This window comes from Ursus arctos, unplaced genomic scaffold (genome assembly GCF_023065955.2).
Source record: "Ursus arctos isolate Adak ecotype North America unplaced genomic scaffold, UrsArc2.0 scaffold_10, whole genome shotgun sequence".
Classification (NCBI taxonomy): domain Eukaryota; kingdom Metazoa; phylum Chordata; class Mammalia; order Carnivora; family Ursidae; genus Ursus; species Ursus arctos.
Genome location: NW_026622764.1, coordinates 45,212,085 through 45,228,723, shown reverse-complemented (window position 1 = coordinate 45,228,723; position 16,639 = coordinate 45,212,085).

Genomic DNA, 16,639 nt, shown 5'->3' with positions numbered 1-16,639 from the left:
AGTCAGATGCTTAACTGACCGATCCACCCAGGCACCCCTGTGATGATAATGTATTCTACACACTGAAGTTGGTGACTAAAGAGGTAAAGTGACTTCATCAAAGTCACACAGTTATCAAGCAACAGGACTTCAGTAGTTTTTGAAACCTTATTCTAGGTTTCAATCCAAGGTCCTTCCTGCTACACCAACTTGGCATCTCATTAGAGATTGGATATTAGAGATCCAGTTACATTCCATTAATTATCAAAATATATTAAGCTTTGTTCCCTTCTGTAAAACAATCTGCTTTAATTTCAAACTGAAAAATTAGAAAAAAAAAAAAGCAAAGGGATTTATTTTCATTTCCCAATACTCTGAACTACTAGTTCTTTCCTAAAACCACAGGCATCTGGTAGTATTAATATGATATATTGTGGCAGGAGACTGAACTTTAATTGATCCATGATTTTAATCCATGTTGTGGTGCTGGCAGGAAGATCTGAGGTACTGGTAAATAATTTGAGGTGTACCAAATGCCTTCGTGATTTGAAATATCTTCATAGCTTTGCAATAGTCACTGTGGACTTACACTGAAAACACCAGGAATAAAAACATAAAGGAGATCTGACAATATCTTAATATTTTAAAATTAAAATAAAACCTGAATCAAAGCAAATGCAATAAACCAAGAAATAAAATTAATATATTAAGTCATATGCTGCTAAAGTAGCATTTCCATTCTGAAACCTTATAACTTAGCAAGGGAAATTCATTTCCCTGACAGGAAGTATACTGCCCAGTGGTGCATCATTTGGTGATATAAAATTACCTTACAAAGCACAGGTATAAACCCTCAGGATTTCCTCCTCAACTCATTATACAGTTTGCATAACAGCTACTCTTTCTCCCATGAACAAATGAGCCAATAAGTTGAGTAAAAGAAGAGATGGAAGAGGAAAGAAATAAGGGAAGAAAGTCATTTTTGCCAGCTGTGTAGGAGAACATGTAAAGGGTATGTTATCTCACTCAGCACAAAGAATCCCTGGATTTCTTTCTCCACCACAGAGCAGCAGGCTTTCCCTCCTCCCTAGCCATCATACCCAACAATACTTCAGAGACAGCTTGGTTCTTTAGCTTTTAGTGTCGGTTAAAATGTAGAAATTGAAAGCACACTATAGAGCTTTGATTCAGCATATTTTTCCTCCTCACAGAAACAAAAACCTTAAAGAAGTTCAGGCTCTTCTAAAGGGATCCTGAAACCATAAGTAAAAGTCAGGATTCAAAGGACAAACCATTGTCTAGGCATCCTATTATCCTGGGCAATGTTATGTTCACTAGAAACTTCAGAGACCCCTGAGGATGCTTATGTAAATTACCTCAGAGTGTGGGAGAAATCCAGCATTATCCCTGCCATTTAAATACGTACTTGAGGAGCTCAAAGGGGAAAACGTGGTAAGCAAATGGTACACTGTGCCAAGAGACCTGAAAAAATGGTAAACCTTACATAAAAATAAACCTAACTTCCAAGATTAATGACTGTGCAGAAGTTAAAACTGGATGAGAAAGAACATAATATGTAAATATGACAGAATTTATATTAGCAACCCTTTTAGGATTCCTAAAATACAGGCTCAGGAAGGAGATTTATTCATAAATACTGCGATGTTTTGAATTTTACTTGAAAAGACTATTGTTTTATCACAGAATATACTTGAAGGAGAAAAACTTTGTAAGCAGAGTAGGGAAAAAAAATCACCGTCATGACAATACTAGGAAGTTGTGTGTGTGTGTGTATTTTCTTTTGACTTTAATTAATCTCTCTTTCTGGACTTTTGTGCTGGAAAAATGTTTTATTTTTGTTTTTGGAGCTCACTTGCCAAATGGGGGTCTTTGAACTATCACTGCTCTAACTCTGCCAACCACAGCATTCACAGCTAAAGATTTTAATTTGTTTTTAAAACTATACAAAAGTAAAACAAGAAACTCTGTGGGTAGTGCAGTGGAGAGGTCAGGGTCAATCCTGAGGACACAGATGGCTATTAGTAAGGTAGGCATGCAATGCCCATCTCTTTCTCTTCCTTCCTTTAATTCCTATAAAACATCCCTGGTGACTGAGGCTGAAAAAAAATGTTTTTACTCTTCAACCATTTACTAATATCTCTGATACCACAATCTGATCAGAAGTTTGATCTTTCTTCACTTTATACTTTTCTTACAACATTCAGTGCAACACCTTGCCCATAGTTGTTGATGTGTGTAATTGGTTGCTTTGGTTTAAATTTAAATGTGGTCAACTTAAAACAAGCTGTATTGTTTAAGGGACAATATATACGGAAAGACAGGTAGAGGCCTTTTGTAAGCACTTTTAAACATCACAAAGAACATTTAATGGACTTAATTCTAAAACGTTGCCCTTTAGTGAAATTTACTATTGTGTACTAGTCAAAGATGCAATTCACACCACAAGGAACTAGGGGTTCTACTGAAATCCTTCGCACCTCACCACCTGGACCATAAATATTAACTTACTGAACATCCCATTTTCTCTCGGATCTAGGGCAATATATGATAAAAGCATGAGGAAAGGTGAGGCAGTCGAATGGAATTGAGAAATTAAGGAAAAATATTTTTCTTTTTTTAAAATTTGATTTATATTGGGGCGCCTGGGTGGCTCAGTCCTTAAACGTCTGCCTTCAGCTCAGGGCGTGATCCCGGAGTTCTGGGATGGAGCCCCATGTCAGGCTCCTCCGTGATAAGCCTGCTTCTCCCTCTCCCACTCCCCCTGCTTGTGTTCCCTCTCTCACTGGCTGTCTCTCTCTCTCTGTCAAATAAATAAATAAAATCTTTAAAATAAATAAATAAAAATAAATAAATAAATTTGGTTTATATTGGGAGGACTTAGAAGGGACGTAACTAGTGTCACCGCTGGACACTGAACAAATCAAAGCAAAGAACAATAATTTCTTCTTTTGCCTATCTTTCCTTCTATCCTTCTTCCTTCCTTCTTTTTTTCTTGCTTCCCTTTTTCTTCCTTCAGGAAACATTTACTGATGAACCTACTATGTACCAGGTAATATAATAGGTATTATATATCCTGATACATGGTTAATAAGGTAGTAAGTTTTCCATTTACAAATTCAAATTCAACAAATTCTGAATACAAATCTGCCATGTCAGGGTCTCCATTAAACTTTGGAGATACACTCCTTATCCTCATATAATTTGGTATCTAAACCTAAGCAGTAAAAGTTTAAAATTCTGCCAAATAAGCTTACTCAGAGTCAGTGACAAAGACTAAAGAGTCATGAATCTAAATTTACTACATGCTCTATTTGCTATACTCCAAATGCTAATTAGCATTGCTTTAAGAGAAAAGACAATACCACTCATTAATCAATGGTTCTAATGTTATCCATTATTTTCAAAGAGGTGCAGATATAGATCTGGATGCAGTTAGAGTCATTCCAGGAGCCAATGAAAGTCAGTCTGTATATAGCCATTCTAGAGGCTATATAGTTTAACCATGTTTATATAGTTTAACCATAGTTTTTATAGTTTAACCATAGTTTAACCACGTGTCTCTATCAGAACTTTTTTCCATTTTATTATAAATATTAAAAATATACAACGAAGTTGAAAGAATCGTAGAGTGGATAGCTACATAATCACCATCTAGATTCCAAAATTATAAATATTTTTATGTATTTGCTTTAGACTCTTTTTTAAAGTGTGGCTTTTGGCTTAAAATAAAGTTGTAAGAATCAAAAACGGATAACTAATCATGTCAAGAGCAATTCTGTAGCCATATTAGACCGTCATTTATATCATAGAAAATCTAATGGAATCAATGACAGCTTTGTTCAGAAATGAATGATGATGGCTTTGCACAACAGATAATATTCAAAATTTTTGTGCCCGTTGAAATCAAATCATGACAGAAAAACATCACATGTTAAGGAAGAAAAAAATGGTTTTAAACTACCTTAGCATACAAATGCAGAAACTGAATTAATAATGTTTACTCCCATTTTGACTAAGATTTCATTAAGTGCTGTGGGGACAAATCCTACGAAATCAAATTAAATTAAAATACGTAGTTCAATGGAAATGAGTGAGGTGTTTTTTTTTTAATGACATACTATGATTTCCTCCCCAAACTATTATCTTCATCAACAGAGCAATTATATTTAAAATTTTCTGATTCTCTGCAAATGGCATTTATACTTGCTATATTATACTTTACAAATATTAGCTTAATGTCACACAAAAGAATTGCAAAAAAGCACATAGTTTTGTGTAGTCAAAGGAAAGATACCTGGAATTGCATTCCAGAGTTGCATTCTAGACAATGATCTATGAGTTTCTGGTTATGCAAACCTCTGGGTATCAGATTTTCTTACTGATTGTCTTTTACCTTTAAAAAGAGAGAGAGGGAGAATGATTGAGAGTGTGTATGTGTGTGTGTGTGTGAGTTATGTGAAAGAGACAGAAAGGGACACAAAGAAAAAGAGAATGAATGGAACTCTCTCTAAGTTTCCTGTAGATGGTACTCAAATCACCTCTCTGGACAGCTATGATCTCACTTAGGTGATCAGGAGTATGTGCATTTTTCTGTAGAAGTTCTGGGGATTGATTAAGAAAGGTAGGTCATCTTTTATTATCCTATCTTGACTTTACTAAAGGAAAATTTCCAAAGCCTAGCACAGGTCTCTTCCAAGTGAATTTCTCTGTTCACAGGATCACAGAGCATTAGTTTAGCCTAGGTTAACTCCTTTTTAAAACATGACCTTCATAAAGTTTCAATTCTATCAACTGTGTCTTACCCATCCAGACCTCCAGCCTCCAGATTCCAGGAATGGAATCCTAAAGCTCTGTGGCTTTTATTCAGGCTCTTTATTTTAACTTAGGATTCAGTCACACCACACTCCCTCTTTTTCTCAACTTCCAGTACAAATACAAATGTTTTCAAATACAAATGTTTGTACTCCTTTTCTCATCCATACTAATAGATATATTTTTCATACAGACCCATTAATTTATTCTATATCATTCCTAATACCAGCATCCCTGCAGTTTTTGGATGACCTAAAATAATACAAGCAGCACTACAAAAATAAGACGGATTGTATATCAAAACATGGCAATCATCATATAACTTCTGGACCTGAAAATCTTATTCTAAAATTGTCTAAAGACGGTTGCAGATGTGATCTTCATAGATAATGTCAGGAAGACAGGTAATTCAGCAGTCTGAAAAACAACAAAAACAATACTGCCCAGTTGCCGGCCCATGGGTCCCAATGCCCAAAGGATCCCATACTCTAAAAGAATTCTTAGTATCTGTCTGCAGAACAAGAATGACAATACAAATATCCAATATTGACATAATATTTATATGTAGCAGACATTTTGTTTCTTTCTTTTTTTTTAAGATTTTATTTATTTATTTATCAGAGAAAGAGAAAGCACAAGCAGGGGGAATGGCAGGCAGAGGGAAAAGCAGGCTCCCTGCTGAGCAAGGAGCCCAACATGGGACTCGATCCCAGGTCCCTGGGATCATGACCTGAACCAAAGGCAGATGCTTAACCGACTGAGCCACCTAGGTGTCCCTGTAACAGACATTTTCTAAGTGCCTTACGTATTTTAACTTATTTAATGACCCCAAACTCAGATGGATTACATGTAATATTTGAGAAAAATGAATTATAGATAGGTTAAGTAATTTGCCCAGTTGAGGTCACACAGATAGGAAATTATAGATCCCAGGTTTTGAAACAAAGACATTTATTTCAGAATTCTCACCCCTAAATACTTTCAGAATACATTAAAAATTTTGATCTTGTGGTTACTCTAATAGAGTAATGCTATAATTCCTGACCCATAATATTTAAGTCTTCTCACATCAGTGTTGCCTGGGTCCATTGTTTGTTTTTTTCATTTAACTCCTTTTATGTACAAATCCTCTTCAATATAATTCACTTACAAATTCATTAACAATAATATATATTAAGATATTTGCAAATGTCATATCTGATAAAGGGATAGTATCCAAAATCTATAAAGAACTTATCAAACTCAACATCCAAAAAACAAATAATCCAATTGAGAAATGGGCAAAAGACATGAGTAGATATTTTTCCAAAGAAGACATCCAGATGGCCAACAGACACATGAAAAGATGCTCATCATCACTCAACATCAGGGAAATACAAATCAAAACTATAATAAGATACCACCTCACACCTGTCAGAATGGGTAAAATTAATAACATAGGAAACATAAATAACAAAATAGAACTACCTTAAGACCCAGCAATTGCATGACTAGGTATTTACACAAAGGATACAAAAATACTTATTCGAAAGTGCACATGCACCCCGATGTTTATAGCAGCATTATCAACAACAGCCAAAGTATGGAAAGAGCCCAGGTGTCCATTGACTGATGAATGGATAAAGAAGAGGGGATATATATATATTATATATATATATATAATATATATATAATGGAATATTACTCAGCCGTCAAAAAGAATGAAATCTTGCCATTTGTAATGATGTGGCTAGAGTTACGGTGTATTATGCTAAGTGAAATAAGTCAGTCAGAGAAAGACAAATATCATACGATTTCATTCATATGTGGAATTTAGGAAACAAAACAGATCAATACAGGAGGAGGGGGAAAAAAGAGAGTGAGAGGGAAGAAAACCATAAGAGACTCTTAACTACAGAGAACTACCTGAGGGTTGCTGGAGGGGAAAAGGGTGGGAGATGGGCTAAATGGATGATTGGTATTAAGGAGGGCATCTGTTGTGTTGAGCACTGGGTGTTATATGTAAGTGATGAATCACTAAATTCTACTCCTGAAACAAAAACAAAAACAAAATCCAAAGAACAAAAACAGAAACAAAAGACATCTGCCAAGAAAATTTTAAAAGGACTTTACTTCTTAAATAAAGCAGTTTCCTGTTTATAGAAAATTGAGAGGAAGGTATAGAGATATCTTATATACTTCTTACCCTCCCCCACATGCACAGCCTCCCCCATTATCAACACCTGCCATAAGAGTAGTACATTTGTTGCAACTGATGGCCCGCACTGACACATCACTATCACCTGAAGTCCATAGTTTATAGTAGGGTCCAGTCTTAGTGGGTTTGGGAAAAGACATGATGACATGTATCCACCATTACAGTATCATCGAGAGTATTTTCACTGCCCTAAAAATCTTCTGTGCTTCAGCTCTTCAACCCCCCTCCCCACGACCGCTGAATTTTTTACTGTCTCCATAGTTCTGCCTTGTCAGGAATGTCACAGAGTTGGAATCATATAGTATGTAACCTTTTCCGATTGGCTTTTTTCACTTAGTAATAGGTATTTCAGGTGACTCCATGTCTTTTCATGGCTTGATAGTTCATTTCGTTTCAGGGCTGAGAAATGTTTTGTTGTCTAGATGTACCACAGTTTATATATCCATTCATCTACTGAAAGACATTTTGGTAGTTTGTGAGTTTGGGCAATTATGAATAAAATAGCTGTCAACATCTGTGTGCAGATTTTGATGTAGACAAGTTTTTCTTTTTTTCTTTTTCTTATTTTTTAGTTGTTTCACCCAATTCTTTCCATGTCCCCAAGGTAACCTATATTAGTACATAGTATATGATATAGAAATCCAACTTCAGTTTCATTAATCTCTTGATTATTCCCAACTAAAGATTGATATATGTATTTATTCCCAAACTAATACTGATTTAATTGCAAAAACTGCATTATATTAGATATATTAGAGCTATTATTAAAATTTCATCAGCCTTCCTCACTTCCATCTACCAAAGAAACAAACCAAAAGACTGCTGGAAATATAACTGGATTTGCATTAAGATTATATATTAACTATTTTGGCAGTGTGGCTATTTTTAGTATTAAAAATATTTCCTGCAAAATTATTTTTTATCTCTTTTTAAATTTATATCTTGGTTTATGTTTGACAAAAAAATTATAGGATTTTGTATTCTGCCTTTTTTATTAAAATGCCCTGAGATTATTGTAGGTTTGCAACAGTACAAATGTAATGTTTTTCCCCCTTTTTTTAGATACTCTTAAAATAAAAAAAATAAACTTGATTTTTATGTATTTTTATTGAAACTAACAACAGTGCCATACTCTATTCTTTCCAGAAATGTTATACTTCTTAGAGAACATAATCCTAGAATTACATCATCAATGAATGCTAGAGTATTATGTTATTTTTCAATGTTTTTACCAGTTTTTTAAATTTTCTTATCTTACTTCTCTTTTTGTTTTATTCTATTTTTATCTCATATTTCAACTATGACAAAGTTGGAATAATAATCAAAAAAGCCATCCATTCTAGTTCCTGGGATAAGCTGAAATCAATTTTGTATTTAAGATAATATTTTCTCATATTTTTGGTAAATAGTCACAATTTTATTTTTAAAGTTTATAGTGAATCCTATTTATCAGAAAGCTACAAAGTTTTATGCAATCTCCTTGTTCACTAAGTTTAAGTTTGGTTTTCTTTTTCATTATAGCAAAAGGCATTTTAATTGATATTGTTCAAGTTGCCTTCTATCCACACAATGACAAAATTTATAAACATATTTAAATATAGTAGTATCAATTCCCAAAGCTTACACTCTGTGTAAAATCGATGTTTCAATTGTCTAGTTTTTAACTAGTAACTTTGAATAGAATTCCTAACTGGAAATTCTCATTCATTCAGCTTTATCAGTGAATGTAGATGTTATAGCTTATTAAGAGATCCTCTTTTTTAACACTCTAATGCAGTAGTGGTTTGTTTTTATTTTTTTAAATTTATGTTTGGGAACAATTATGTACTGCCACTGGTAACAAGCTGCTGGTGTCCTATTAATATAGTTGAATTTAATTAATTTGAAGATTTTTGGCTTGAAGGTCTTTGCTGATAAGGAATTCAAGATTATGCCTTTAAAGACTAAAATTTGCAATGAATGAATTATAATCCATACCTTGCATAAATGCCATTATTTCATAAATGCAAGAAACAAAACCTAATTCACTGAATATAGGATATGGTTATTTCTTTATTTCACACTCAAAAAGCACTAACATTTTACCCTTCTTTTGTTTCTGATCAAATACATTTCTTTGATATCTTTAAAATTAGTAATGCTTAATATAAGTAACAGTACTAATTTTAATCAAAAAGATTGATTTAGTTTTTTCTTTGAGATACACATACTTTCATCAACAATGTATAACATAAAGAAGCAATTGTGTAAGACAAGTTATAAGGATCAAAATCTTTATTTCAGGTTCTAAATAATATATTCACAAACAAATACTTTACTGTTATTCTGAATAAATGACATAAACATTCAATTTTGTAGTGTTTGTGTTTATGTTCTCTGTGTTTATATATTAGCCTGCAAGTTTAGGTTCTTTGATAAGTTTAAAATCTTAATGAACTTTTGGGGTGCCTGGGTGGCTCAGTTGGTTAAGGGTCCAACTCTTAATTTTGGATCTGGTCATGATCTCAGAGTTCTGAGTTGGAGGGCGAAGTGAGGCTCCTGGCTCAGTGGGGAATCTGCTTCCTCCTTCTCCCTCTCCTTCCCCCCTCCCCATGCACATGCATGTTTTCTCTCTCCCTCTCTCTCATAAATAAATAAATAAATAAATAAATAAATAAATAAGTCTAAAAAAAAAAAGAGAAAACGTTAATGAGCTTTCTATGGTAGCTGACATCCTCTAAAAATAATTTATGTAAGGGTAATAGGACTGATCATTTACCATGGATTTAAAGATTCTGTACATATAATTTTACATTGATATTTTCAGAGTTGATGAAGTAGGACCAGGCCCTTGACCATAAAGATGGGAGAAGGACTTAAATAGTGATAACATGATCTGATAAATCTTACTTGTAAATTAAGAGCAATAAATGTTAGAAGAGTACTGTGCTTGATTGATGTAATAAGCTTAATGGGCATGTGCCTTAGCTTTAATAGGAAAATTTACGTGTTAATATTTTATTCAGCTTTCTTCTTGGCTTTACCATACTTAATTATATAAACAAAAATCTTATTCTTCTGAGAATGATGACTAAAATATTGATTCTCGAATGAGAGAAAAAGTAGACAGTTTCTTCTATGCATGTTAGTTGTCAAAGCCTTTAGTCAGCTATGTAAAAGAACCTAACTCTACCTATTAGAGAATCATAGAAAATATAAAAGTTTGCGCTTGTAGTACAGGGTATATTTTTTGTGACTTTGTCATTTCAGGTTTCATGGAGATACTGTGCATCAAGGAACAAATTGTGTCCATCATTAGTGTGGTAATTGCTACAGACCAAGATAGCCAAATGCAGAAATGCTAAGTACTATATAATTAACCAACCATGAAATAATTTGGCTGGCATCATGCAAGTCTACTTTGCTGACAAATGATAATGCCAATATTCAGCTTTGAAATGGAGAATCTTGATTACATTTCCAACTCAAAAAAATCGTATTTCCTAAATCCTCCTAAATCCTCATGGAAAGTAGCAGTTCAGAGTTGGAAGAAAATTTGAGACTATCTGGAATTCCTGGGGTTTCATACTATAATAATATATAAGAACATTTATGACAAGGTTTTGAAGTGTCAATAAAAATAATTATGTGTGTATGCATGTGCGTGTGTATACCAAAAACTTCCTAGAAACATGAGTACAAAAAACTTAAAAAAAATACAAACTTAGACAAATAAACAGCTATAATTACAGTAAATTGGCCAAATTTGACCCTAATTCCTTTAGGGGATTAAAATGATGTATCATTATTCCACATTAGACAGATTTTGAATATTACATTAATGTCTGAAGACCACACACCACCAATTATCCTAGACTGGCACAGTTTTGTATTTACTTGGTATTTTCAATGAAGTTGATTCATTATATGCATTACTTAATACAGTTTCAATTTTTATATTTGAGCCTGTTCTTTTAAACATATTAGAAAAATTAATAACTTTTTTGGATTTCTGTTTCTAAAAAAAGTCACTAATTATGGGGAATGCTCAATATGACTTACTGGATAAAAGATGGCTCTGGAAACCTTTCATTCAGACACACACAAAACACCCTCAATGAGACTTTATTAACTTAACTACTTTCTGTGAAGGAATTAATTCATTTGAAGGTTACTGTTACTTCAAATATCACTAAAATTTCAATTTAAGTACAGTAAACTTCTCTGACTGCTTTTAACTCCATGCTCTCCTTAACAACTGAAACATGTCGTCATCATCATATTTACCTTGCCATTTTATACTTATAATTTCAGGTTTAGAATATTTTAATGTGCTTTTGGTAATGGAACTTTAAGATTACATAGATTATATATAATGTGTGTATAGCCATATACAAAGATTATATAGTTTAACATTCTCCTTTAAATTTATTATGTTCACATATTTTTATAGCACATATATGCTTTATAATTGAAAATAGACTTGAATAATGGGCCCTTAAATACTTAAATAATAAAGAAAACAAAATTACCCTAAAGTCCTATTAGCATTTAAAAAATACTGTACAAGATTTTTGTCTGTGCATGCACTCACACTTTGTGCACAAACACATACGTAACAAGTTTACAAGGGTCAATACCACACATTTTGTATTTTTCGTAAGTGCTTTTACTTACTATATCATAACACACTGTGGTATATAAATAAATGTACCTACATCTTATACTTCTGGTAGACAGGTTACATTCCATTGTATGATTCTGTAATGTTTTGGCCACTTATCACTGTAATAAGTAAGGCTTCAATAATAGACATAGAAGTACATCTTAGCATAGCTGTCTATTCCCTCCTCTAGGTAAATTCTGAAAGTGAAATTGTTATTTAAAAGAACTCATTTATATTTACAAACAAGAAAACTGAATCCTGGAGGCAAAATCTTCCACAGCCCTACATTTTTACCTTTAACAGAGAATATATCTCTTTCTATTGAAGTCAAGGTTTATGCACCTATCTCTCCAAATCAGCATGTAAGCTCCTTTAAGGTAGAGTCCTTGGGACCCTGACTTATTTCTCTTTTCTAGAAGTCTTTCCTCATCTACATCACCCTTCCTACTATGGCTCCTGTACCCTCCAATTTACATTGCCTGTATGTCTTTCTTTCTCACTAGACTGAAAAGTCCTGAGAATAGAGACTAACTTATTTTTCTTGATTCCTTAGTATATCGTGCAATGCCATGCTCACTAGATTGTCAATTGTCATTTCATAGGTGGATGAATGACTTCGGGTCAGGAATAAGGTTATCACCTCTTTCCCTCAAACTTGATTTGATAGGACAACTCTGTTATAGTGTTTTTGGTCAATAGCATTTCTTTTTTATTCTTTCTTATAATTTTCATCTCTCTGTTTACATTACTCATCCGTTCTTTCATTTTATTTACTTGTTCCATTATAGTCTTTAGCATATTAATCATAGTTTTAAAAAAATGTGTGGCCTGATAATTCCAACATGCCTGCCATATCTAACTCTGGTTCTACGTTTGCTCTATCTCTTCAAACTGTGTTTTTTGCTTTTTCATATGGTTTGTAATTTTTGTTGTTGAGAGGTGGGCATGATGTATTGGATAAAAGGAACTGCAGTAAATAGGCCTTATGTAATGTATGTAGCGGGAAGGTGTGAGGAGGGAAGTGTTCTATGGTTTTATGATTGTTTCAGCTTTTGGGTGAGCCTGTGTCCCTGGACTGCGAGCTTCAACAGTGCTGCCCAGTTGTTTCTCCCCCTTACTAGGACCGAATGGCTAGCAGGAACTGGAGTTAGGTGTTTCCCCTCCCCCACATGGAAGACTAAAGGGGGCTGGAGCTGTGCATCTCCCTGTCACCCCAGGTAGGTTAAGCCCTGATAAAACCCCCACAGGCTAGACTCCGGTAAAATAGTTGATCAAGAACAAAATGTTGTGGTCGATTTCAAAATGGTTCCGAGGCGTAGGCCCCTTGCCCTGCTGGCAGTGGGAGGGGATTTTCCTCTGACATTTGCTGTGAGGACCTGGCAGAGCCCCTGGTGATAAACACAACAGTGCAAGGGCTTCTCCAAAGGTGGGTTCCCCGGGATTCTTAAGCTCTTGGTGTTTTTCACACTGGCCCTCCAGTGATTTTTGAATTAGAACTTAGTTTTTCCTACCTCAGCACTGGTCCTCACGGGGCTTTCAAATCCTAGGTCTCTGCTTTGGTAAGTTATGATTCTCTGAATCTGCCTGTCTCTCTAATTTTGGGAGCAGTGATTTGCCCTGTGTCCTCACTTTTCTGACAGGTTTAAGAGTTGTTGAGTTTTTTTCAGTTTGTTCGGCGTTTTACTTGTTGTAAGGACAGAGTGGTGACTTCCAAGGTCTTTACCTGCTGGACTGGAAAAACCCAGAGTTTTAGTGTTTTTGTTTGTTTGTTTAAGATTTATTTATTGATTGGGGGGAGGGGCTGAGGGAGAGAAAGTCTTAAGTAGACTCCACACTGAGTGCGGCACCCAACAGGGGGCTTGATCTCCTGAGATCAGGACCTGAGATGAAACCAAGAGTTGGTCGCTCAACTTACTTGGCCACGCAGGTACCGTCCCCTCACCAACACGACCTAGAATGTTAGTTTTTAATGAAGGACTACATGAAACATGAGTAGTACAGAAGCTCTGTGAGATGGAGGGGTAAGCAAGGAAGTGCTAGGACAAACTTGGGCTGCTATAGTGATTTGAAACAGTCCAGTTTTGCTGTGTACAACTATGTTACAACTATGTGACTGCTGAAGAGGTAGAATCTTGATAGTACTTAGGAAAATTGGGGAGAAAAGGCGAAGAGACATCCTATATATATGAATTAATCATGTTAAGAGGTCATCATGGGAGACTCCCAGACAGCAATATTTTTATTAAATTCTGAAACATCTTACAGGGATTTTTGCTAGATTGATTGTTTGTCTCTTTTGCAGCCTTTATAGAGAGCCGTCCAGTAGGACAATATCAGCTGTCGAGTCTGCATCACCATGGTATTTCTCATATGCCAGAGGGTTTATATTGCCAGAGTCTGTATTGATCTACTTTATCTGCTTTACCTTTATAGAGCATATCACATCTTTGTTGATAACACTAACTGAGTTGCTGCAGGAGTGAAGGATTGTTCACAATATATTGCAATGAAAGTTGTCAAGTGTCTTTAGAATGCAGTGAAATTGACAAGAAGAGCTTATGATTCTGAATGCATTGACAATAGCCCCTTAAGATGATTATCTCAAATACACAGAGTATTTTTAGTCTGAATCTAATTTGTAAATTTCTCAACTACTGTCTCAGGCACACAGTATGGTGTGACATTTCAGAATGCATTCCCTTTAATAAAAGCATGCTGCTGTACCTTTTGTGTTGCTATGGTTAATAAAATTTAAAATTTCCCTTTGGGCAGTAGTCTCCTGTTTTACTGAATAGGTTGTATTCCCTCCCTCCCCACCCCTTGTCGCTGGACTTCAAAATCTATACTTGTCAGCTTTGTTCAGTTCCTATTATCAAATAGACAATTTTACTTTGATTTTAACAACTCAAATTATTTAATTATCAATCTGTTAACTTGCTTGTTGTTTTTTGTTTGTTTGAATTGCAGTCGATACCACTAATCCTAGAAATAGGCCAATCTTCAGTTATACTATTTTATCATTGACATCGGCTGTGGGTATATCTAAAATTAACATGTGATTGCATTATTATATGATTTTTATGCATATAACTTAAAGAGTCAAATAAATATACACAGTTTGTTCTTGTCTAGAGGACAAGAACTTTAAACATTTTAGCTAGTCATGGTGGGACACCTAACCATATTGCTAAATAACACGCTTGTAATTTAAATTTTTTTTCTATTTTAGGCAAAGTCTCTGAACTTTTAGCTCAGGAAAATGAATATTTTTCTTTTATTTCACTTTCCCAAACCACTTGACCACTGACACATAATTTTCATGTGTCCTTATGACCAAAACATAACTATTAATTGATTTTGATTAAAATAAGATCTAGAACTATGACAACCCAAACACCATTTACATGTTGTATATCAAAAGTATGCTTTTCCCCCTGCAGTTTTGTTTTCTCTGAAAGTAACTGTCTGCTTGCTGAATTTTCTGGGTACTTAATGTTCATTCAATCCCCCTTTCTCTACCCAATAATCCCAACTCTTCCATTTGTTTTCTTCTCACTTCCTCAGATACCTAAAAATCTTATAGCTTAGGTATTATCCCTCTGGACTTGTCCTTAAACTGTTTTTTCATTCTCATTACTTATTCATGTCTCTGTTTTTCTATTTTCCTCAACATCTTTCATCACATCCATTGACTTTCCAATTTTATTTCCGTTTTTAAAGAGCTCATATTCATTATCATACAGTTCCATTTTTACAGCATTCTAGTTTACTGATGCAAAAGCTCTTCATGCCCCTTTTAGGGGAATATAATATTGCTATAGACTGAATGTGTGTGTCCTCCCAGAATTTGTATGTTGAAGCCTGAAGCCCAATATAATGGCATTAGAAGTTGTGGCTTTTGGGAAGTGAGTAGGTCACTAAAACCTAATTAGTCACAGATCCCTCATGAATGGGATTTGTGTCCTTGCAAAAGAGGTTCCAGAGAGCCAGTTCCCCACTTCTGCCACGTGAGGTGGTAGCAGGATATCCGCCATTTCTGAGGGTATAAGCTCTCATCAGCCACTGAATCTGCTGGCACCATGATCTTGGACCTTCCTTCCTCTAAGACTTTGAGAAATAAGTATTTGTTGTTTATAAGCCACCCAGTCTGTGGTATTCTGTTATAGAAGCTGGAATAGATGAAAATAATTTTTTTAACTTTCTTTTCAATGCATTATATCAGTTTCCTCCAAATTATTTCTTCCTAGATGATTGCTTTGTCTCCTTTCTTTTTTTTTTCAGATCTTTTTCACATCCATCTGGCAATTCTTACCTCTCTGTTAATATTTAAGAGTGGTCAGTAGAAAGCTGATTGAAAGTTCCTTGTAGGTGCGTAAGCTTGTCAACTGTGTCCTTCCTTTTAAGGCAATCTGGTTGGATTCTTTTCTTGGGAAAACCCTAGATTTACAGGCTTTTTATCTTTTCTGGTACACTGAGGAAACCTCTTCCAGACTCCTGACTGCTGGGTAGGAGGCTGGATGCCAGCTTTCTAGAGTTGAATGAGGAAACAATGTTCATGCCTCGTCACCCAGTATGGGCGTGTTGTCTTAACCTCCGACTTCACATGTACTCTCTCCTCCCCAGTGCTTGCCATTTCCCCCTCATTCACCCTGCATTTTCTCTTTTCTTACCTTATCTAAAGTTTAAATGTCTTTTCCCTGAAAGGAGAACTGTCAGTGACATGCTTCATGGAGAAATGATTCAGGGATTCTTCAAAAGTCTTTAATTCAGTTCTTTTAACTTAGTCCCACACCTGCTTATGCAGGAAGTGGCATTGTCCTTACTAAGCTTTTTTTTTTTTTTTTTATTGCAGAGGAGCATTCTATGATATAATTTATGTTATTTCATGTCTTCTCTTACAGTAGGTTAAGGATTAAATACTCTTGGATATCCTAAATCAGTTACACTTATTGTTGTTACTATTCCCTCTTCCATTCTCAATCTCC